This window comes from Xiphophorus couchianus, chromosome 2 (genome assembly GCF_001444195.1).
Source record: "Xiphophorus couchianus chromosome 2, X_couchianus-1.0, whole genome shotgun sequence".
Taxonomy (NCBI): domain Eukaryota; kingdom Metazoa; phylum Chordata; class Actinopteri; order Cyprinodontiformes; family Poeciliidae; genus Xiphophorus; species Xiphophorus couchianus.
This window is the reverse complement of record NC_040229.1, coordinates 1,919,710-1,934,175: the sequence shown is the minus strand read 5'-3', so window position 1 is coordinate 1,934,175 and position 14,466 is coordinate 1,919,710. Positions and strand designations below refer to the sequence as shown.

Sequence of the window (14,466 nt, the reverse complement as noted above, 5' to 3'; positions counted from 1 at the left end):
CAAGAGTGACAAGTAGATGTAATGAAGTAATGAGAAGCAGATCAGCACACGGAGAAACAGGACAGATTTAGACGGACTGCATTGGGGCCTAATGACTAAATATGGTGCCGTTCATGTGCTGCTCAGCTAAAGGACTCTTCCAGGGTCTGGTGCTGCGCAGCGCATCTGGCAGATCAGCGAGAAGGTTAAACAGAGCGAGGGCGTCTGTTTAAAGCCTCTCAGCCTGCCGCTAACACAGACATGAGCAGAAAGTGTTAGCAGTTCCCTCACAAACAGAAATCTGGTCTGTATTACGGCTCAGATCTGCAGGAGCATCAAGTTCGCTTTCGTTTTGCGATCATCGCGATCATGAATGTTTTTAAAGGGCTGGTTGTGCCAGAAACACATTAGCCAGCAAAAATCACTGATTTTGTGAAGATAATTCAGAAATATTTGCAAATATTTGACAAAAAATGTGACTTTTTGTTACTCGCATATCAATCACAGACTATAAGTAATTTTGGGGCAGCAGTGTAACAGAATCAAAAAATACTGCCATCTGCAGGTGGGAGTAGGCATCACTTTAACCCATGATTTTTGGATAATTTTTGCAGAGAATTTGCAATAAACTCACAATTATGCATTAGCGTGAAAAACTGTGGGGATCTGTTGATTTTGCAGGATTGCAAAAACGTGATAACCGATAACTCTGATAACGTAACTGGGCAGAATGGAAATATAAATTGGTAAAATAATATTTAAGCACGACTGTTACCGTGAAGCCTCTATTTATGCTTCCCTTTAGAGTCTGGAGGGCCACATAAGAAGCTACAGTGGACCAAATTTGGCCCCCGGGCCTTGAGTTTGACACATGCTCTACAGTAAGACCTCAACGTACAATTTCTTTAAGTCATTGATAATTCTATTGATAATTCTGATGATTGATTATGTAAAACGTTTTGCACATTCTACTGATTTTTCTGTACACCATTTAAGCTTTTTTTCTTATATAATATTAGAAATACATTAAATGATGCAAATAACTAAATAATTTTAAAATAAGAAAATATTTTATTGGCGAAAATAATATCTGTCATTAGTGGACTAGTAAATAAAACAATGGCGTTATTCTGAAACTGTTTTTGCATTGTGAACCACACAACCTTTGTCTTTAAAAACAAAAACAAAAGAACTGAATATGATCTCGATTTATTGCTGCATTCCACCAACTATTCCACTTAAAGAAATAAATCTTTTTCTCACTGTAAATCACAAAAATAGCAGCTTTGCACAGGACAAACTTTTAAAATAAACTTTATTGAGTAGAGAAATGAAAACAACAGTGACCCCTTCTGGCTGCTTCCCATTTCAGGTGCTGCACCTTTAGAGTTGGATGCGACTCCAAACTTTGAAAACGAGAAGCTGCAGCAGCAGTTCAGCCGTTCCTGGATGCTCCGCCAGCTGGGAGTTCAGTGACATGCAAACTAATCTGCCTCTCTGTCACTACAACATTTCTCTGCTGATTAATGGTGAAACTGTTGTTGTGCTAACATGAGAAACCCCCCAAGTGAGCACATTACCGCAGCGACAAATAGGATGACATTTAAAGGTGACCCAATATTGTTTTCTTGAACAGTTTAGGATTGCTGTATGGCCTATACAAAACATGTTCATCACATTTTTTTGCATAAAATCATTCTTAGATAATGAGATTATAGTCTGCTCAGTTCTGCCTGTCTTCAGCTGTTTTAAGGCATCCTGTCACTTTAAATTCAAATAAGCTGCTGCTGGCCACGCCCCCCAACTCAAAGTTTACACTCACACATGAAAATAGCTGCAAACAGATGCGCAATTATGCAACCGCACATCTTTGAAAAGCAGAAGTCGAGCCTCCTGTACAACCAGCCAGAATGCAGCAAGTAGTTTCTGGATGGATTGTCAACAACATAACACTTTTATCTTTTCCAGGAGCCATTGTACAGAGCATACAGCAGTAAAACCAGCTGAACAGATGTGCTGGAACTCAGCTTGGGTTGCTAGGTAACAGGTTGGGCTTCGCTGGGGTTGCTAGGTGACAAACACTGCCTACTTTTTATGACGTTACACTCTGGATATTTTTGAAATGGCTTGTTTTCCATACTTCCAAAAAACATAAACTTCTTGCCAACATTTTTTTTTACCCCTCCAGGGCGTCTTTTTGTGGGCTCTAGTGTCCCTTATATGACAGTAGGCTGACAGGAAACGGGGGAAGACATGCAGCAAACATCGCTGGGTCCGGGAGTCGAACCCGCGTCAAGGACTCAAGGCCTCCAAACATGGGTCGCGCTAACCCCTACGGCACCACGGCACGCCCGCCAAAAAATTTATTTAAGCTCAAGTGTTGTTTTTAGAAACAGTAGACAGAAATGGAAGTATGAAAAATAGAGGTGCACCGATTTATCTATGTCAATTTTCTTAATTTTGGGAAATTGGCGATAAGCCGATTTTTACATGTGAAACCGATCTTATCCACTGGTGTTATCAACATCGGCAAAGGTCTAAAAATCAACTACTGTGCTTTTCATTTCTCCCGTGAGAGAGGTTTGACTGACAAACCGGCCGGCCATTTACAGTTAACAACAGTCACTCCATCGTTGGCAATTCAACCTTCTTGATATATTGAGCAACATTTCAGACAAAGAAACGGTATCAGCCAAAACCGGAATCGGTAAGGTGGGCTTTTTAAAAGATCGGCGCGCGGCCAGAAAACTGTAGTCGGTGCATCCCTAATAAAAAATCTACAAAATCTTACAGATGTACAAACTTGCCATGAGGACAACTTGGAACACACTTAAGTGTTTTTTTTAGTCGGCCCAATTAGTGAAGGTGGGTGAGGCGTGTCTGTCGCTAACAGACGTAGCAACCAGAGATGGCATGGTGGTCTGGTGGCCTCAACGCAGGCATTCTAGGGAACGTTATTTCAGCTTCTCCCTGACACCAGGACATCATCCCATGTTGAGATGTCTTTCTTTCAAGCGAGGGCGTCTCTGTCAGAGTTCACAGATTAGGAAAACAGAAGTCGCTGAGAGGTTTTATTTGGCTTTGGGTGAGGAGGGGAGAGAAGCAGCTGAACCTCCCAGGGTTCGGTGCATCTTCACCTGATGAATGGGGCACATGACTTTCACTGTGGTTCTCATTTTAAACAGCAGGGGTCACTGCATATGAAGCCTTTCAACAATAGGTAGCAGAAGAAGAATCTACAGAGGAAATGTGTTCCCAGCCCCACCAACCACCAGTTTATCTGTACAGTTTGACATGAAATGTTACTTTTAGAAGAGTTTGAAGCATTTTGAATTAAATATTTCCTCTGTGTTTATGTAGATATATAACAGAGTATGAGGGCCATACTAATATTTGCTTTTTTTTTTGCCAGAATAAAATCATATTACAAGAATAAAATCAGCATTATGAGAATAAAGTCAAAATAACGCAAGAATGAAGTTGTAAGAATATGAGAATAAAGTCATTATTATGAGAAAAACGTAATAATATGATTTCATTATTTCCACTTTATTCCCCTTTGACTTTTAAAAAAACTCCAGAATGTACTGTCCCTCACCTAGTAACCCCAGAGAAGCCCAGCCCGTTACCTAGCAACCCCAGCCGAATTCCGTCCGTTACCTAGCAACCCAAGCGGAGCTGCAGCATGTTTGGTCAGCTGGTTTTACCGCTGTATGTGTTGTACAGTGGTTGCTGGAAAAGACGACGTGTTTTGTTGTTGACCTACCATCCAGAAACCACTTGCTGCATTCTTATTGGTTGTGCAGGTGGCTCAACTAATGCTTTTCAAAGATGTTCGGTTGTATATCTGTGCCATCGGTTTGCAGATATTTTCACATGTGAGTTTAAACGTTGAGTTGGGGGGGCGTGGCCAGCAGCAGCTCATTTGGATTTAAAGTGACAAGACGCCCTAAAACCCAAGATAGGCAGAACTGAACAGACTAAAATCTCTAAGAATTATGTTGAGTAAATAAAATGTAATTAACATGTTTTTGCTTAGCTTGTATCCTAACCTGATCAAGGAAGCAGAATAGATCACCTTTAACTACTCAAGATCCCACTTCTGTTTCATTTCACATCAGGTGTCAATTATATTTATGTCTGATTCAAGAAAAATAATCAAATCTGAAAACAAGGATCCTTCTGTAAAACACAGGCTTCAGTTTTATCCTCAAGAAAATAGGATCATCATGACTTATCATGAGTTATCATGAGTTATCATGAATTATCATGAGTTATCATGAGTTATCATGAGTTATCATGACCAACGGCCCTAACTAGAGGGGTTGATGTATTCGGATTCATCATTCCACTTTAAGATGTCCGTCTCCACTGGGGCGATGAGGATCGCCCTGTTTTCTGGCTCTGAGAGGAAACATGCTGGACTCTGAGGTTTGGGATTCTCGCTGCTCCTCAGTTGGCATTCATTAAGGAGTGGGGAACTGCTGGGGGAGGAGCGGCGAGCCTCAAGGGCAGGAGGGGGTCAGCTCTCACAGCTGAGGGCGTCATTAGCTGGGGGGGATCGCTGACAAATTTTTAAAGCCTCCTCAGGTTCGGTGTGTGTGTTGGTGTTTAATGTGAGAGGTTCCCTGGCCCTAACCCGAACCACAGCTAAACCCGATCCCAGCCTCCCTCCAAACATTTCAATCTCACCACAATACACCTGAACTCCACTTCCAATAAAACATCACAGCTTTGAAAAGAGTCAAAGCAAAGCGGATCCAGAGGGAATCCGGGTCCATCCAAGAGAAATATTCCCAACCTTTCCACCTAACAGAGACGCTACGAGGAGAGAAGCTGAACGCCCAGCGGAGGAATGCGCAGACCTCTGCTGCCGAGCCCAAACGGTTGGCCCTGAATCTGACAGCAGCTTATTGGATCAACAGAACCCGATCCAGAAGAGAACAGGAGAAGAAACACTGAGCAAGGTGGAATATAAGGACAAACCAGTTCTCAAGACTCTGACAGGTTGATTTGAAACGGCACTATCAGTTTGACGCACGTTTGCACCTCAGCACAAAAGGAAAGAGGAAAGTGCTGATAGGAGCTTTTGTGCTTGGGTTTATTTTTCATAAAGGTGCTTTGGGTGAGAAAAGCTGAGGATAAAGGATGTGAGTCGGCAGTTTCTGGCACCGCTGACTCATTATTCACAGGTTAAACTGGGGTAACGCGAGAAAAATCTGGAACTGTTTTTACCTTACAGAACCTTTCATCACCAAACCTCTCCACATTTTGTCACTTCCAAACCACAGACTTTAATTTAATTTAGTGACTTTTAAAGTCATAGTGGCAAAAGAAACCCTACATATTTTACCAAATAAAAAACTGATCTAAAATTAAATCCCCGTCTCCGACTTCAGAAAATCACACAAAGGCTCACAGTGTCAGTATCTTCAGTCGAGACGTAAATACAAAACCCAACGAAACTCCAACACCAACACCGTATTTAGAGGAAGCTAATGCTAAGGCGCTATCACAACACGGTATTTAAAGGAAGCTAATGCTAAGGCACTATCCCAACACGGTATTTAAAGGAAGCTATTGCTAAGGCGCTATCCCAACACGGTATTTAAAGGAAGCTAATGCTAAGGCGCTATCCCAACATGGTATTTAGCAGAAGCTAATGCTTTCTTGCCACTCATCCTCAAAAATAATAAATAAAAGGCAAATAATAAAGATGCTAACAACACATAGCAGTTCTGTATCAATAAGGTAAATATTTATTTATTACTTTGTATTTTTTCATCCCAAAATACTGCAGTTTTACAGTAGAGAAAGAAAAGCTTGAATTTATGCAGATGTGCATGGAGATTGATTAATCACACCTGGCGGTGGCAGCATTATGCTGTGGGGATACTTTAATGGAGCTAGATACAGGACAATCCTGGAAATTAAACCTGCTAGCTGAGGTTTGTTTCACATATTCTTACTATGAAATTATTTTTTTCTTCAGATTTTTGCTTTTTAAGAACCAAGGACTATAAAAACGCTTTTACCTGCTGCTACTTGGTAATTGTAGCCAATTTAATTAAAGTATTCAGTAGAACACAATCCATAACCACAGAAAACTCTTGAGTCATTTTTAGGATCGCAATAAAAGCCCATAGAGATTCCCTAAATAAAAAGAAAGTTTGTTATAAATCACATCAGCTTAAAGTGTATTCAGAATTAAAAGCAACCACAGAGTTCCCACAAAGCTCCAGTGTTGATGACTTATTTTATGAGGAGAAATGTTTCTGCCGACCTCTGCGAGAGGGAAGCTGGAGTCGCACTTTGTCTGGGATTTTTAACTGACAGGAAGACGGATTTGGGAGGGAAGTTGACCAGAGACGGAAAATTTATTGCTCCCCGTGTCGGGCTGTGATCTGTTTTCAAATACAAGAAATATTTTCCCTACATGTGCCGTCAAGATGCGCCTGAGAAAGGCATGACACCCACCGCCCGGCGATGGCAGCCAGCGCCACAGACTCCTTACAGAAAACGCTCCCAAGGCCGAGGTAGACCGATAATAACGACGGTAAACAGATAAAGAGAGACAAAAATGAAGTCTACTTGGATGAGAAAGGAAGTGGTTTGTTTACAGGGATGGAAAGATTAGGAAACAGAGAGGTGAGCCGTTCTTCTTAGCAGCTTTAGAAGGTCGTCTGTGGTCGGCGCAGCCGTGGTTTCCCTAAAAGCCCCTTTAACAGGAAAACGGTTGTTTTTTTCAGCTCATAAGAAACATCTACCCTGCTGCCGAAAGCACCGAGCTGCTTTGAACACGCAGGGGGAGAAAACCGCAAATCAGTTTATGAAGTGCCTGCAAGATTATGTACATCAGTTAAAGACACACAGTGGGCGGATAAACACTCGCTACAGCTAGCTGCCAAGATAGCAACATGGATGGATGGATGGATGGATGGATGGATGGATGGATGGATGGATATAAGAAAAACTAACAAGAAGTAGAGCAGAACAGTAAAGCAATAGTAAAATGTTTCTGTGTGTATTATTTTGAAACATTTTTTACAAATAAAACTGAAAAGTGTGGCATGCTTTTGCATTCAGCTCCACTTCCTTATGTAGAACTGCCTTTTGCTGTGATTCTAAACTTGTCCACATGTTTGCTGTTCAGTTTATGCTCTACATGTTCAGATGAACAAAACACTTTTATGTCTAACACATAAAATCCAAATTAAATGCATCAAAGTTTGTGGTTTTAATGAAAGAAAATGTGGGAAAGTTTAATTTTGTTGCAGAACAGAACACAAAGGAATCTTTGCCAAAATGGCCAAAATGTTTCCGTAAATATTAATTGACTTTGTACTAACATTTCTACAGAAATGTTTTTATGCTTTATGGCACATAAATGTGCAGAAATTAATGTTTTTATCTAGATGACAAGAGTTGGGTGGGTAGTAACTACATACCTTTACTCAATTAACTTACTTTTCAAGTAATGTTTTTTGGGGGGAAAAGTACTTTAAGGAGTATTAAGGCGTAATCCATTATACTTTTTACTTTTACTTCAGTAATTCTACTATAAAGTATCTCATCTCTTACTTGAGTAAAATTTCTGGATTTTCTTCCCACTGAATGAGAAACAAACATGTTTTAACCAAAAATCCACCAGACAGAGACACAGCTGCAGTTTCTGTTAAAGTTTAAGAATTTTTTAAATAAAAAAACTGATTTGGAAAAAAAAATCTTTTGCCTGATTTTGTTATTTTTTGTTACTTATGTGACAAAATCATCATGCTGTCATTTTGGTCCTTAAAATACCAAACTTTCCACTTAACTCTATATTTAACTTTATATTCTGATGTTGTAATTCTTGAATCTTAAATGATTGATAATTTTTCACCAAACACGTTTTTACTCTTAATTGACTCATTTTTGCTGCTTTTACTTGAGTGCCGTTTTTTCACTACTTTATCCATCTCTGCTTAGCAGACAAACATTTCAGCAGAAATATTTTCATCCTTCATGGCCGACGTTCTACTTCAACGGGTCTGAAATGCACGTTTTTATCCAGCCGGTCCACTTTTCCATCAGTGCGGATGTGAGTGGTTCTGGATCTGCCCTGGGTCGGGCATCGGCACACACATGTGGACCCCACACACGTGCAGATCTCTCTGCATCTGGACGAAATGTGTGGCTAACAAATACAGACCCGGCAGGGGGCAGGAAGTGGCAGAAGAGAGCGTGTAAATCTCCACCGCTGGGTTCGCTTCCCACACCGAGGCGTCGACCGGATCATCCGACAGCTTTACCCAACTCCCAGTTTGTCACTCAAAACCAAGCTGCTACTTAAGTGAGACGAGTTTTTTTTGGTGCTGCTTCTATTTAAAACGCTACTCTGAATATGCATATATAAAAAAAAGGCCAGGAATGGAAACAATCCGGGGGAGGAATAACAAAACTTGTTTTCTCTCATTAGTACTCCCAGACTCATGTATTTGCTCTGTAATTAGAGTGTGATCTGGTAACACTTGACAGCTGGGGTGAAAATAGTGAAAACATTCTGATCCCAGGTCAGGCTCTTTTTTTTTTTAAATGGTCTTGAGTCATTTATTTAAACTGAACCCAAAGAAGACAGAAAAACAGGACAAACAAGGGAGACTGAGCATTACGGAGCCCCAACAAGCTGCTGAAGCTAAAGAACAAAAACATTAGAAGAGTTGACCCCCCAGAAGAGAAAACTGTTTCCCCTGCATACACTGCAAAAACACAAGATCTTACCAAGTAGTTTGTCTAGTTTCTAATATAAATATCTAAATACATTTGAATTAAAACAAAACTAATTTACAAGTAACGTTTCAGCAAGAAATAAGAGTTTGTTCTCGGTAAATATCTCCTTAATATTCATGAAAATGAACTAATTCCTGTAGCATGAAAGAATGTTTTGTGATTGGTGAAATAATCTGCAGTGGAACTAGAACTGGGTTGCTAGGCAACGGGCTGGGCTTGGCTGGCGTTGCTAGGAAACGGCGCCAGTGGAACTAGAACTTTCTCATCGATATTAAGGAAATTATTTACTTAAATTAAGCTCCTGTATCTTGCATAAAAGTTAGTTTTGTCTCTTTTCAAGTTGCTGTAGAAACTGGACCAAAACTACTTGGTAGGATTTTGTGTTTCCCTGCATACTCTGCTGTTACACTGTAAAATCTCAAAATTTTACCAAGACGTTTTGGTCTAGTTTGTACCGCAAATATATCAGCATAATTAAAATAAAGAAACAATAACTGACAAGTACATTTTCAGCAAAAAATAGGAGTTTGTTTTAAGTAAATAATTCCTTAACACTGATGGAAAAAATCTAGTTTTTGGCTCCACCGGCTTTTAGTTGACAAGTAACAAATAACCTTTCAGCGTGAAATATAATATTTGATATTGATGATTATTTAACTTGTAGCAAGACATTGTTCCATGTTATAAGTGTAATAATTTGCCAGTGGAAGTAGCACTTTTTCATCAATATTAATTAATTATTGATTTAAAATAAGCTATATCTTGTTGAAAAGTGAGTTATAAGTTAATTTTGTCTTATTCCAAATGTAATAAGATATTTACAGTATAAACTCGACAAAAAACTTGGTAAGATTTTCTGTTTTTGCAGTGCAAACGCTTGTAGAGTTGAGGCCAGGAGTGATGCAATTAATTAATAATGATTTCTTGCAAAGAATAAAGATAAATGGTGGCCATGTGGCCTCCAAACTCCTGGTTTCACAGCGAGACTTGAAGCCGTTTCTTCATGCTTCCTTTCATTTGGGGTGAGAGTGAGAAGTAGGTCAAATGACTGACACTGATTCAGTGAGCAAAGGGGGAATACTTTCGCTCTATTGAGGCACTTAAGATAAGCAATCAGGGAGGGATTCTCACTTTCCCTTCCCGGATTGAGAGCAGCAGCAGGATAATTGTCTCCTGACAGGCCAGCAGCTCAGGGACCCACATCGCTTTGATATTTCATTTTCAGATTTTGTAGACGGAGAATTTTATATGTTTAATGCAGGAAGGACGTTGTCCACATTAGAAACAAGTTTAGGGGTTTCCTTCAAGTTTAGGAGTGTTGCCATGACGACACTTGAAATTAAGTTTCATAAAGGAACAACTTGTAATTTTGTGTTTTTAAGCGCCTATATATCAAAAACACTGGAACTCTACACATTTTCTAGATGAATATTTGATTCCAGTTTCATATCAGGGCGACCGCACTGCAAAAACACCAAACATTACCAAGTATTTTTGGTTTAGTTTCTGGTGCAAATATCTTTGTACATTTGAAATAAGATAAAACTAACTTGCGTAACTTTTCTTCTAGTTCCACTGCCGCCTTTACCTAGCAACCCCAGCCAAGCTCTGCCCGTTGCCTAGCAACCCAGTTCTAGTTCCATTGGCAGATTATTTAACTTATTTCAAGACTTTTTTCCCATGTTACAAGTGAAATAATCTGGAATTAGTTCCTTTTTTGGTCAATATTTATAAATTTGTAGCTTAAATAGGCTCTTATATCTTGTTAAAAAGTTACTTATAAATTATTTTTTGTGTTTTTGCAGTGTAGAATATCTAAAAAGTGGAACTATGAAGAACGAACAAAAAAACCATTTAATGTCCATCCATCCATCCATTTTCTGTTCTCCCTTTGTCCCTAATGGGGTCGGGAGGGTTGCTGGTGCCCATCTCCAGCTACGTTGCAGGCGAGAGGCGGGGTACACCCTGGACAGGTCGCCAGTCTGTCGCAGGGCACCATTTAATGTAACATCTGTAAACAAATTCCCACTTGACGGATAGAGGTGATGGAACATTTTGGATCTTTCTTTTTAAATGAACAGAGAAATTTTGATAAGTGACTAGTTACTATTTTTGATTCTATTTTTACAAAGAACAGGTCATTTTGTTAAAAATCAGCTTCGATAGCGCCAGAACCTGTTGTGGACCGAATGATGCCTTCAATTTCTCACAGAAGTCAGGAAATAAATCAACTGAGTCGAACCACTTCTAACTGTGAAGATGCAATTTGACATAAAAAAGCTGCATATGTGAGAATGACAAACAAACCATTAAAAGAGAAAATAAATACTTTAAACCTGAAACTCTCATGTTTTTTCAGAACGGCAGCCATTTTGGATTTTGAACCCAGGGCTGCTGAACAGCTTCAGGTTTTCTTATTCTGACTGCGAGTGCAACGAGAACGAACAACAGCAATCAAACTTCAGAGAAATAAATACTTATGTTGATGTAGGACACCAGAACCGGCGACTCCGCCCATCAGAAACGGTTTAATAAGAACCAAATCAACATGTTCCTTCCTGTAAAACTAAAGAAAACACAAATCCTTATAATTTGATGCTACGCAGCAGATTTCATGATAAAACTGAAGCATTTTCTTATCCTCGCATTCAGATTAGCTTAATTTTGGTAAATTTACACCACAAAAACCAGAAACAAAATAAAACTCTATATTACAAACCAATAATTTACCAAAAGGATTATTCTTGCCTCTTTATTCGTCGACTAAACAGTCAACAAAATGAAAGTTTTACCTGCTACAGACGTACAGATTTTAACTTCTGACCAGTTCAAAAAGCGAAAATAAGGATTTCAAGTATTTCAAGTGTTTATTTCTATTACTGAAAAAACACAAAATCTTACCAAGTATGTTTAGTCCAATTTCTACTGCAAATAACATGCCAGTGACTTTTCATAGGGGCTCGTTTTAAGTGACTGAATCCTTTATATTGATGAAAAAAAGTTGATTAGTTCACTTTAAAACATTGGAAAAATGTCTTGTTATATGTAAAATAATCTGCAATTATAACTAGAACTTTTTAAATTAGTATTAAGAAATTATTTACTTAAAATAAGCTGCTGTGTGTTGGTGAAAAGTTTGTTTTTGAGTGTACTAATATTTGTACACTCAAATATGTAAAAAACAGAAAAAACATCTGTAACTTACGGTAAATACCGGCCAGAATTTAATCGTAAACTAGAGACTTTTTTTTTTTTAACAGTGTAGGAACTAGACCAGAAATACTTGGTAAGATTTTTGCAGTGTAGTTTTTAAACGGAAATGTTGACTGACAGCTGTATCCAGTCTTATTCGTGGAAGGTTTAGTGGAAGGAAAAACTATGCATACGAGCAACAGCACAGTTCAGAAGACGGTGAAGCAAACCCATTTTAATGAAAGTGGCAGAAATATTTACTCTATGAGCGAAAATGTTTTTGTTTGTCGTTTATGGAATCATTTAAACTTTTTGTTTTATTTGAAGATAAACGTCCCAGAGGTAAAAACTCAGCTCCCTCACTGGCTTCAAGCAAAAGGATCCCAGACCGAGACCTGAACAAAACACATTTTTATTGATTTTATACATTATTTTCACTTTCTGCTTTACTAAATGCTGAGTTTTCATTAGCTGTGCGTCATTATCATTAAATTTAAAAGAAGCAAACGCCTGACATATATTATTGTGGATCTAATAAATATATAAAAGTAATGGTTTGTGTTTTTGAGCTGAATTTACTCTAATAAATGAACTTTTTGATGGTTTTGCAGTGCAGTGAGATGCACCTGTGTGCAGCCGGACCGATGATTCAGACGCTCAGTGTCTAATAACCTAAAGGTCAAAGAGACTCACTTTCCTCCTCCTTAACGAAACAAGTGGTGCGTAAAATGCAAAGTCTGAAACAATAAGACGCAATGAACTCACCTCAGCGCCAAACCGGCCGCACACTTTCCCTTTTTGATTAAAAAAAAAAAGAAGAAAAGAAACGAAGCGTCCTCACAAATCACGTTTGAGGTTATTTCTCCCGGTAGAAACGGACCCGTCCAAAAGTCTGTCCGCTTTCAGATGGAGCTAAATGAGCGGAGTCCTGGATCCAGGATCCATCCGCGTCCGCAGCGCTGGCCGACTGAGAGCTGCCGGTACGTCCATATGTAAGAAAGGAGCCGGGTTTGGCTACTCCCCGTTAGAATCAAACCCAGATTGTCAGAGAGAGAGAGAGAGGGAGGGAGGAGGGGGCTTTAAATATTCCCAAACCTGGAATGTTTCTTCAGGTTTCCTTTTACAAATATAGACTTTAAAAATAAATATTTATTTATTTGGAACAACACTGAAGTATTTAAGTTGGGAACAAGAGACAGAGATGCGGATTAATCTCAATATCACTCCACATGTTCGCTGTTTCATTACGTACAAGCAGAAAACAGCAGCAAAACGAAACGGATTGAGTTACGTGAAGTCTCGGAACGGTCTGCTGCGTGTTTGCGCAGGCTCGTTTTTTGGCAGAGAGAAACGGAGCTTTGCGCCCCTCGGCCATGACGGCATCACATTAACTCATTAGCTACATTCAGATGGCTTTTTATATATACATTTGCCCCCTCTGCAGCTCAAAGAGCATGTGGTTGTCAAGTTTGTGCGGCGGTATGCGCCGGAGGGAGGGGAGGAGTGCGTAAAGGCGCACGGGAGAGCTCACAGCTGTTTCAATACCAACTTACTGCATTGATTCTGGCACTCCCGTTCAAAAGATAACGACATAACTCGCACAGGAACTGTTTGTTTGCTCCTTTCTCACTGTGTTGAAGTATTTTTATAGAGAAAGGTGGAAGGAAAGTCAACCGTTGCTTCCCGCGTGTTATTCCAGGTGGAGGCTTCCAACCTGGGCTTCGTTATTCCAGCTCCTCTTGGCTCTGGCGAGCATTCCTACAGTGAGAGCCGCTTTACGCCCCTCTGCCGCTTCCTCAGCTCCCCTCATCCTCCCCCAAGCATTTTACTTCATAAACTACATCAATATTCAACACTTTTAGCAAAGATATGATCATTACAGTCGACTTTAAGGGTCTGCTTCCTTGAACAGTTCATGTCAAAACATTAAATTTTTTGCACTAAGTTAGATGATTAGATTTCAGTTCTGCCTGGTCCTGTCACTTTAAATCCACATAATCTGCTCCTGGCCACGCCTCCCAACTCTTAAGTTTATACTCAAATGAAAACGGCTGCAAACTGATGCGGAATTATGCAACCAAACATCTTTGAAAAGCAGAAGTGGAGCCTCCTGTACAAACAGAGAGAACGCAGCAAGTGGTTTCTGGAAGTTAAGTCAACAACAAAACATTTGGTCTTTTCCAGCAGCCATTGTACAGCAGTAAAACCAGCTGACCAAACATGCTGGAACTCCACTTGGGTTGCTAGGTAACAGGGCAGCAGCTGATTTGTAACGTTACATTCTAGAGGTTTTTGAATATGTTTTAGCTCCTGGGCTGTTTCTTAGAAACAGTTGAGACGCAAACGGAAGTACAAACATGTCAAAATGAATTTTGCCTTTAAGCTTTATTGCAGTTTTTTAAAATAATATAATCTGAGTGAAAATGGCTGGGCGCCATTTCATCATGCAGCAGCATTGTTCTCCAAAAAAGAGAGAAAACGTGCAGGTTCCATACTTGGATGTCCAGACATGGGGATTTGGCGCCT

The 14,466-nt window shown here is 39.6% G+C and overlaps 1 protein-coding gene across 2 annotated transcripts in view; it reads right to left on the bottom strand.

The window, feature by feature from the left end:
* Window positions 1-12,933, bottom strand: part of ntn2 (netrin 2) — a 58,483-nt gene extending 45,550 nt beyond the window's left edge. For both annotated transcript variants that reach the window (XM_028041555.1, XM_028041565.1), the window contains exon 1: window positions 12,706-12,933. The gene's annotated coding sequence lies outside the window, so the exon portion shown is untranslated. The remainder of the gene's footprint in view (window positions 1-12,705) is intronic.
* Window positions 12,934-14,466: the final 1,533 nt, after the last annotated feature.